This window comes from Alligator sinensis, unplaced genomic scaffold (genome assembly GCF_000455745.1).
Source record: "Alligator sinensis unplaced genomic scaffold, ASM45574v1 scaffold1282_1, whole genome shotgun sequence".
NCBI lineage: Eukaryota > Metazoa > Chordata > Crocodylia > Alligatoridae > Alligator > Alligator sinensis.
In genome coordinates, this window is record NW_005843239.1 from 55,137 (window position 1) to 64,052 (window position 8,916).

Here is an 8,916-nt window from a genome sequence, read left to right on the forward strand (position 1 = left end):
CAGATCCCCCTCAGCCTTCTCTTGTGGAGGCTGAACAGGTTCAGGTCCCGTAGCCTCTCCTCGTAGGGCCTGCCCTGCTGCCCCTGATCATGTGAGTGGCCTCCTCTGGACCCTCTCCATGCTGTCCGCATCCCTCCTGAAGTGCGGCGCCCAGAGCTGGACGCAGTACTCCAGCTGTGGCCTGACCAGTGCCGCGTAGAGGGGGAGGATCACCTCCTTGCACCTGCTCGAGATGCATCTGTGGATGCACGACAAGGAAGGGTTGGCCTTTCTGACCGCGTCCCCACACTGTCGGCCCATGTTCATTGTGGCATCAATGATGACTCCAAGATCCTTTTCTGCCTCTGCACTGATGAGAAGGGAGTTCCCAGCCTGTAGGTGTGCTGCTGGGTCTTCCTCCCCAGGTGCAGCACCTTGCACTTGCCAGTGTTGAACCCCATCCTGTTCTCATCCACCCACCCCTGTAACCTGTCTAGGTCTGATTGCAGCCTGTCCCTCCCCTCTAGCATGTCCATTTCTCCCCACATCTTAGTGCCATCCGCGAATTTGAACAAGGTACTTTTTACCCCCTTGTCCAAGTCACTGATGAAGATGTTGAACAGTGCGGGCCCGAGGACCGAGCCCTGGGGGACCCCACTGCCCACATCCCTCCAGGTCATTGCAGTCCCCTTTGCTGGTGGGTTGTGAGCCGGATGTCTCTGCACCTGACTGTAGCTCTGCTCAACTCGTGTGTCTCCAAGCTGTGTGTGAGGAGGTCATGTGGGACCTGCTTAAAGCTGAGGAAATAAGAAGAAAGATGAAAAAGTGGAGGAAAAACCCAAAGCCACAAAAACTTCAACTAAAGGAAGGCTCTGACCTATTTGAAAGTGTTCATTAAAACCCTCTCCCATTTCTCAGTCCCCTTGATGCCAGTGTCGAGCTCGGATACGATCAGTGTTGCTCCTGCAGGAGCATGTAGCAGCCCCAGTCATGGGGTGGGATTGCATTGTGCCAGGTGCTGTACACACATGCAAGAAAGAGATGGTCTCCAAAGGAAAATAAAACAAGAAGAGAAGAGGCGCTGCGTTGGGCTGAGTGATGGGTATGAGAGAGTTTCTAGCCAAGAATGGAGCGAGTTTCCTCGGCTGCTGCCTGATGTGGTTGGGGCAAATCCCATGATACTCTGCACAACTTACCTGGCAGGGAATGTCCTGTGACTATAAAGGCGGGCTTCCCAGGGTGAGGTATGTGTGGTGGTGTCTGGCTTGCTTTTTTGTCTGGCCCCCCCATCATTTGCCCCAGCACCTGTGCTAGGGGCAGGTGTTTCTTCTCTCTCCTTCGGACTCCTGGCATCTGAGCTCACCTGGAGACAAGCTGTGCTGATGCAGCCAGGAGGGCTGCAGCCTCTGGAGGAACTGAAGCAAGATGAGCAGCGGCGAGACCTGAGCAGGAGAGCGTATCCTGTCAGGATCCGGGTAACAGGCAGCCAGAAGCACCCCACGAGCTTCCCCAAACATGCATCCGGAGAGGAATTCTCCAGGCAAGTGCTGCGACATCTACTGCAGGTAAACGAGGCTGATTAGCTTTGCATGATTTACCTGGGCTCCGCCTCGGACTGGGAGACTGACTTCAGAAACCCTGCCTCCAGGTTGAATTTCTGGGACCACCTCTGAGAGCAGGATCCCAGACTAACTAAATGTTTGTTTGTTTGTTAACTGCCCTGGGAAATGCGTGGAGGCAAAAGACTGTAAAACTGCAGCCTTACACTGCAGAAATGGAAGAGGAAGACATTCGGTTCTGGCTGGGAAGACGCTGTGAATTGGTGGGGTCTGTGGAAGAGGAAAAAGATGGAGGGGGAATCTACACAGGAGCTTGGATAGCCAGGGTCCAGTTAAAATGTGTGCCAGATAAACCAGGAGTACTGCAGCATTTGCCAGCAGCCCTGACCCTCGGCCACTGCCAAGGGTTTGGTGGTTTGTGTTTGGTTTTTTTTAATTATGGGGAGTAACCCAAGCGATGCCGCAGATGTGGAGAGGAGGGCCATTTGTGAGAAGATTGTAAAGTGGAGATCTGTGCCATGTGCCAGGAAAAGGAACTAAAACGGGAGCCTGTGGGCAGGCATGGTGCTGCAACCTCGGTGGGGAGGAGGGTCACCTGTTTTAAGAAGTGTCCCTGGGCGAAAGCTAATGCAGACAGTGGAGAGGAGGAGGACAATGTCCTCTCAATGCTCTCTGACTCTCTGTATTGGGAAAATATTGAGAAAGTTAGCTATGAGGAAGAAGAGCAAGAGGAAAAAAGGGAAGGAAGAAGGCAGCCCAAAGACACAGGCCCCCACCCGAGGCCAAGAAGTGGGAGAAACCTTTAGGCAGCTGAAAGAGCTGGCTAAAGAGTCAGGTTCCCGGCCAAGCCCTGCAAAGGAGCAAAGCAGTGAGGATGGGGATCAGAAGGAGTAATGGAGGTGAATGAAGAAACCCTTGAGGCAGAGCCGCCCCAAGAGAAGGAGGGAACTCCAAGCTCTGGGCCCCCGAGTCTGAGCAGGAATCTGGAGATAAGAGCCTGGGAAATAATCTACAGGCTGAGGCAAGCACAGAAAAACAACTGCGAGTGAAAACCCCCATGCTCTCCAGGAATAGAGCAAAATGGGACTGGAAAAAATGGCTACCTAAGATGTATGAACACAAAAGACGTAGGCTAGAGGCTCTGGTTGCGAGAGGGAAAGTGAAAGCTACATTTCCCCCTTGCTATACAACCAGCAAAATGGAGAGGCTCCATCTTGCTTCAGTCAATGTTGGAAACCTCCCTGGCAAGGGAAATGGAACCAGATCTGCCAGACCTTGGAACAACTACAGGCAGACCGTCTGGCTGCACGGGGCAGCCCTGTGGTTGGGGGCGGATGACATGAGGGCTACTGGGGTCACAGCCCTGCTGAGAGGAGACCCCATGCACCCCCTGAAGCATGGAGAAATAGTTGCGGGCAGGATGCTACAAGCAGCCATGGAAGCAGAAGGGACAATTTTCTGAGGGTGTGTGTGTGTGTGTGTGTGTGTGTGTGTGTGTGTGTGTGTGTGTGTGTGTGTGTGTGTGTGTGTGGGGGCGCCAGTCCACACCTGTGACAGGGGCAAACTTTCATGCCCAGTGCAAACACCGGCCTGCCCCCTGTCCACAGGTCAGCCACACACCTCTCTCGCTTGCCACACCTTGATGTAATAATTATGTGGGAGGCTGCCCATTATGCACCCCAATATTGGGGGGGGGGGGGCTATCCACGGCTGTTCCACCCCTACGCTGCAGCCCAAGCCTTGCAGATGGCACCTCAGACAGCCAATTCCACTATCCCCTTCGCCCCTTCCCTGGGACCTTCGACTTGCCTTTAAGCCCTGGCCCTGTCTCAGGCCAGTCGGGACCCTGAGCTTTTTTGCTCTTATGGCAGTCCGTCACAGTGAGCCTCTGGCCCTTTTGAGCCCTATCTGGGTCCTGGCCCCAGCATTGACCAGTCGGGTCCCTCGGTTAGGACTAAGCCGCCTGCCTGCACTCGGGGATCGGGGTCTCGGACCACAGCCTCCTCACAATCCAGGCTGAAATGGGAGGACAGCTGGAACAGGACAGAGGTGTGGAAGCTAAACTCCAGTCTGTTGGAAGAGGAGAAGACCCAGCGCTGTTTCGGAGAGCACTGTGCAGGCTGGAGGACCCTCAAGGGCCTGTACCCAGAACAGAGTGATGGGCCAGCATCAAAGACGGGACCAAAGGTTTCTTCCAGCAGGCCAGCAAGTGACAAGCTTTCTTCCACAGACGGCAGCACAAGCGCCTGACCCGTGAGTTGCAGGTCCTGCATTGGTAGGTGGCGATGGGCTGGGATGCGAGGGAGGACATGCGGGAGGCAAAAGCCCAGTTTGGTGCCTGGTACTGGTAGGAGGCCAGGAAAAGGATCAGGCCCACTGGGTGGAGGAGGGGGAGGCCTAGTCTGCTTGCTTCTCCAGACTAAACAAGAGCAAAGAGAAGCCCATGACGTGCCTGAGAGATGGGGCAGGAGTGGAGCACGGGTTGAGGGAAGGCATGCTAAATGCAGTGGCCACTTTCAACAGGGAGCTCTACACTGCACGGCTGGAGGACCCAGTGCCTGCAGGAGCTCACCCGGGCCCTCGGAGAAGGAGCAGCAACAGCGGACACTGGAGGAGGTCGAGCAGACCCTCCGGGGATTCAAGAATGGCAAGACTCCTGGGTCAGATGGCCTGCCCAAGGAGTCTTTACATGGCCTTTTGGGACCTAGTGGGCCCTGACCAGATGGCCCTCCTGCAGGTGCTCTGGAAAGAGCTCCATCTTGGGGCGGGGATGGACTGGGGCATTGTGACCCTTTTGCACAAGAGGGGTCTGTAGGAGGAATTGAAGAACTGGAGGCCCATCACCCTCCTGAACTTCAATTATAAACTGCTGGCCAAAGTCTTGGATGAGCGATTTCGACTGTGTCCTAGGTGCCATCATCCATGAGAGCCAGTTGTGTGTGGTACCAGGATGCCAGATCCACGGGGCCCTGCTGCAGCTGAGAGATGCGTGCCAGCTGGAATGGGACAAAAGGTGGCGGTGCAGAAACTGGACCTGGAAACGCCTATGAAAATGTCACACCAGTTTCTCTTAGAGACACTGAAGTGAATGGGTGACCCCCTGACCTTCACTGGCTGGATAAGGATGCTGTACACATGTGAGCAACGAGGTGCTGGCCAATGGTTTCTTGAGCGTGCAAATCACGCTAGAGTCGGTCAGGGCTGCCTGTTCTTCCCAATACTTTTTATCTGTGCCGTTGAACCCTTGGCTCGGTGCATTAGGCAGGACCCCAGGATGCACAGAGTCCAGATCCCCAGAGAAAGCAAAAAAATGGCCAAGCTCCTAGCCTACATGGACAACCTGAACATCCTGTGTTGGAATAAGTGCGCTGTAGAAACAGCCCTGTGGCACGCGTGGGTTTACAAAGCGGCAGCTGGGGCCAAGCTCAACATGAGCAAAACCACACAATCCAGAGAGCCATGTGTGTAGCTTTTTGGGGATCCCAAATGGAGAAGGGGGCAAGGAAGAACAAGAAGAAACAGACCGAGGGCAGGGGGATGCCAGACCATCCACTTGTTCCTGAGGGCATGGTACGTGAGCCAGATCTGCAAGCTGGCAACTGAACTGGAGTCCAAAACAGCCTGTGTCATAAGGTATTTTGCAGGTCACCTCCTGAGACCATTTGTGGGGGGGCGGGTTGTATGCACCAACCAACAGGAGACTGCACCATGGAGCACCCCTGGTTCCACAGGGGCCTAAATGAGTTCTGACACCAGTACGGCCTGCGAAACCGGGCTTTCCTTACCATGCCCAACCACGGGAAGGTACTGCTGCCTGTGTCTCTGGACATGATTGGGGGCAGACAGCCCCTCAGGCACAGCTGCGTCTGCCGCCTCCTCTTGTCTGCAGGGCCCTGGGATTGCATGATGCCCCATAGAGGGGCAGTTGTCCCATGGTTGTGCAGCTGATGGCCAGAACAGGTGTGTTGATGGACTGCAGCACCCGGGAAGCCTTCAGGCTGTGATATGGGAGTATGTCCTGCTACTTCTGCCTCTTGTGCCATCTCTCCTAATACCTAAAAGCTGCTGAATTCACCACTGTTGTTGGTAGGGGCTCCCCATAGCAGTGTAGCCCTAGTAATTGGTCCTGCACCTCACTGGTGACCATAGACTTACTGCTGCCTTACAGCCATGTGAGGGAGCGGAGAATGTGATTTCATGCCGTGAAACTCGGGATCAATTTAGGCTCATGGACTCACTCCAGACTTGTGGGAAGGCTCGGTCTCCAAGGGAGGATCCTTGCAAGGCCCCTAAAGCACTTATGAGGGTGACAGTGCAAGATGTGGGCTCTGATCATCCTTTGAATGAGGGGCACTTTCAATGGGACAGGCAATGTATTGTTCTAGACCAGATTTCCCTCTCCTCCTCCAAGCAATCACCCTTGGGGTGGAGGTGGGCTGTGCGGGGTGGAGGTGGGCTGTGCGGGGTGGTGTGCTTCAAGGCCAAGCTTAATTTGGAGTATAACATGTATTGGAACTGCTAGCTTTTTGCCAGGACTCATGACAAGTTCTGCAAGCTCAGACTGTTCTGTTATACCTTGTTAAATTTACCCTTACACTAACCCACAATAATTTTACCTTTATAGTAACAAGAAATACAGGCTGTTGCAGCTGAAACATGAATGCCTACACAGCCTTTAAGTTTCACAAGCAAACAGATAGAAACTGGAAGGCTAGCATATGGGAGCAATTAGTGAGCAATCAACTTGGTAATGGCTACCATTGTGAAGTCAAGTATTTCCTTGACCACAAACAATGGCAAGATGGTCATTTTCCCCACCCTGCCCACAAGAAGAAACCAGGCTCAGAATAGCAAGCAAATAAATGTTAATCTTTACAGGAAGGAAAGATTTAACTTTACATAGCTATACATACATGTATGCAAGCAAAGTTAAGCTTAAATAGTTAACTTTAATTATTTAAGCTTTTAATATTCACTTATTTATTTAAAGCTTAAATATTTAGAATATTTGGAATACTTGAATTAAAGCTAACTAATTCAAGCTAAATTAAAATTCAGTATATATGTAGAATAACCCCACACAGAGCATAAGCATTCAAAGTACATGAATTGAATCTACTCGGTACAAAAACATCATGGCATGTAAGCACCATCCAGTGGTCCTATGAGGTACATAACTCAATGCATATGATGGAATTAACCTATACTGTGTCTGTGGAGAGCAGGTGCAACTAAATCAGATGCAGTTGAAGTGACATTTGGATAAATCATGTCACTGGCCTGCTAGCAGAGCCAGGGCCCGGAGAGGGGCCAAAGGCTGGAGACAGCTGCAGTTCTCAAGTAACCCCAAGTGGGGCCAGGGTCTAGGAGAGGCTGAAGGTCCAGGGTTAGCCAAAAGCCAGAGAGGAAGGGGTCAAAGCCCAGAAGTGGGGTGCACGAGAGCCAGTGAGACCAGGGCCTGAGAGGGTGAGCAAGCCAGGGCCAAGGCAGCATGGAGGGGTGACATCAGCAAGGGGCCAAGGAGCTGGTAGCCAGGGGTGTTGGCCAGGGACAGCGCAGCTCTGTGGATGGGAGCCAGGACCTAACCTGCTCCTGGGTAGGACCAAGACCTGCACACTGCTGGGGTTTGGGGTCACGGCGGTGGGACTGTGTGGTGGACCAGCCCCTAGAAACTGCCACGAGCGCCAAGCCTCAGGGAAGGGTGAGTCGGGTGCCCTAAAACACCAGCCCCCACTGCCTTGCTAGTTACCCCTTGGTGGGGAAAGGTACGAGGAGTGCACCCCGATCTGAACAAAAGTGCAGGGCCAGATGGTTCAGGCCCAGGGAAAGGTCCATGAATGAGTCTAGGGTCCAGAGGCTCAGAGTGGGGCTTAGAGAGAGAGCAAAACCAGGTGGGTGACAAGTAGGAGCAGGACCGGGCGGTCCAGAAGCCCAGGCAGGGGAGAGGCAAGACGAGAAGCAGAAGGGACCAGAGGCCCAGAAAGGGGCTGAGAGTGAGTGGGACGAGGAGGGTCCAGCTGCCCAGAGCAGGACCAGGACTAGGGAGGGACCCCCGGGGTCCAGAGAGGGGCCACATGAGGGAACAGAGAGTCCGACAGCACAGAGATGGGTCAAGAGTGAGACCAGATGACCTGGCAGCCCAGACGGGCTGATGGAGAGGCCAAGAGGTCAGAGAACTTAGGAAGGGGCCAAATGATGGACCTGGAAGTATCTGGCAGCCCAGAGCAGCGTTGAGCAAGGGGCTGAGGAGTCTGGCAGCCCAGAGAGGGGCAAGGTGGCGGCCTGAGGGGCTCCCAGGCCAGGGGAGCTCCTGCAGTGGGGCAGTCATGCAGCATTGAAAGGGGCAGCATGGGCCCTGCCAGTTGCAGTTCCTTCTGGCACCAAAACCCCCAGGGCTTTAAGAAGCCAGCCAGCCCAGACCCATTTCCCTTGCCCCCTTGGGAGTGCAGGAGATGGCCCCTTGCCTGAGGCTGGGATGCATCTGGGAGTGCGAGAGCGTGTCTCTAATGGGGCTGGGGCTGGGGCAGCCGGGGAAAGGGCAAGCGGATGTCCAGGGGCCGAACTGTGCTGCCGGTAGGGCAGGCGCCCCAGCCCTCGCCTTACGGCTCCTGTCACTGCAGGGAAACGGTGCTGCTCCAGTGTTTCCCTGCACTTCGGCACATCCCCTCCCAGCATCCAGGACTTGGCACTGCCCAGGGGGGTTAGGCTTACTGCCCTAGCCTGGCAGGGAGACCCCGTGTCCAGCCCGGGAGCCTGGAGTCCAGGCCCCCTTTCACAGGGTTGCTGCTCCTGGTACCGCCTTGCTGTGGGCAGGACCGAGGGCTAGGGCTGGGCAGGGGTCATGGTGCTGCTGTCCCAGGCAGAGCCCTGTGCAACCACGGACAGCGAGGGAGGTCCCAGACCCTCCTGGACAATGCAGCTGTTTCCCACGTCTCTGGGGCAATGGCCCCAGAGAAATACCTGCTGGGCAGGTCTGTGCTGCCTCCAGGCTCTGCCACTGCTCCGTGGCTGGCATCAGACGTGGGAGACCGAGAGCTGCACCCTGGGCTCTTGCTGGGGCCTGGCAGGCGCCGGGCAGCACCTCTGCCTCCTGCAGCTGACATCTGTCGTTCCAGTGGGGGAGTCCACACCACCGTTACTGGTTCTGCAGCACGTTGCTGGTGCTGGGGATGCTGGGGGCCCAGGATGTCACCAAAGTCCATGAGGCCCCTCAGCAGTGTTGGCCCCTAGCTGCTTCTTTCCCATGTGGTGCTTTTCATTCTCCTGCCCTAGGATGAGGGTCTTCCTGTTACTCTTCGTCCTCTCTGCTCCAGCCTGGTGTTCCAGGCTGCCAAGACCCATCTGCATTGTGCTCCCATCCTCTGGCATCTTCCCAGCG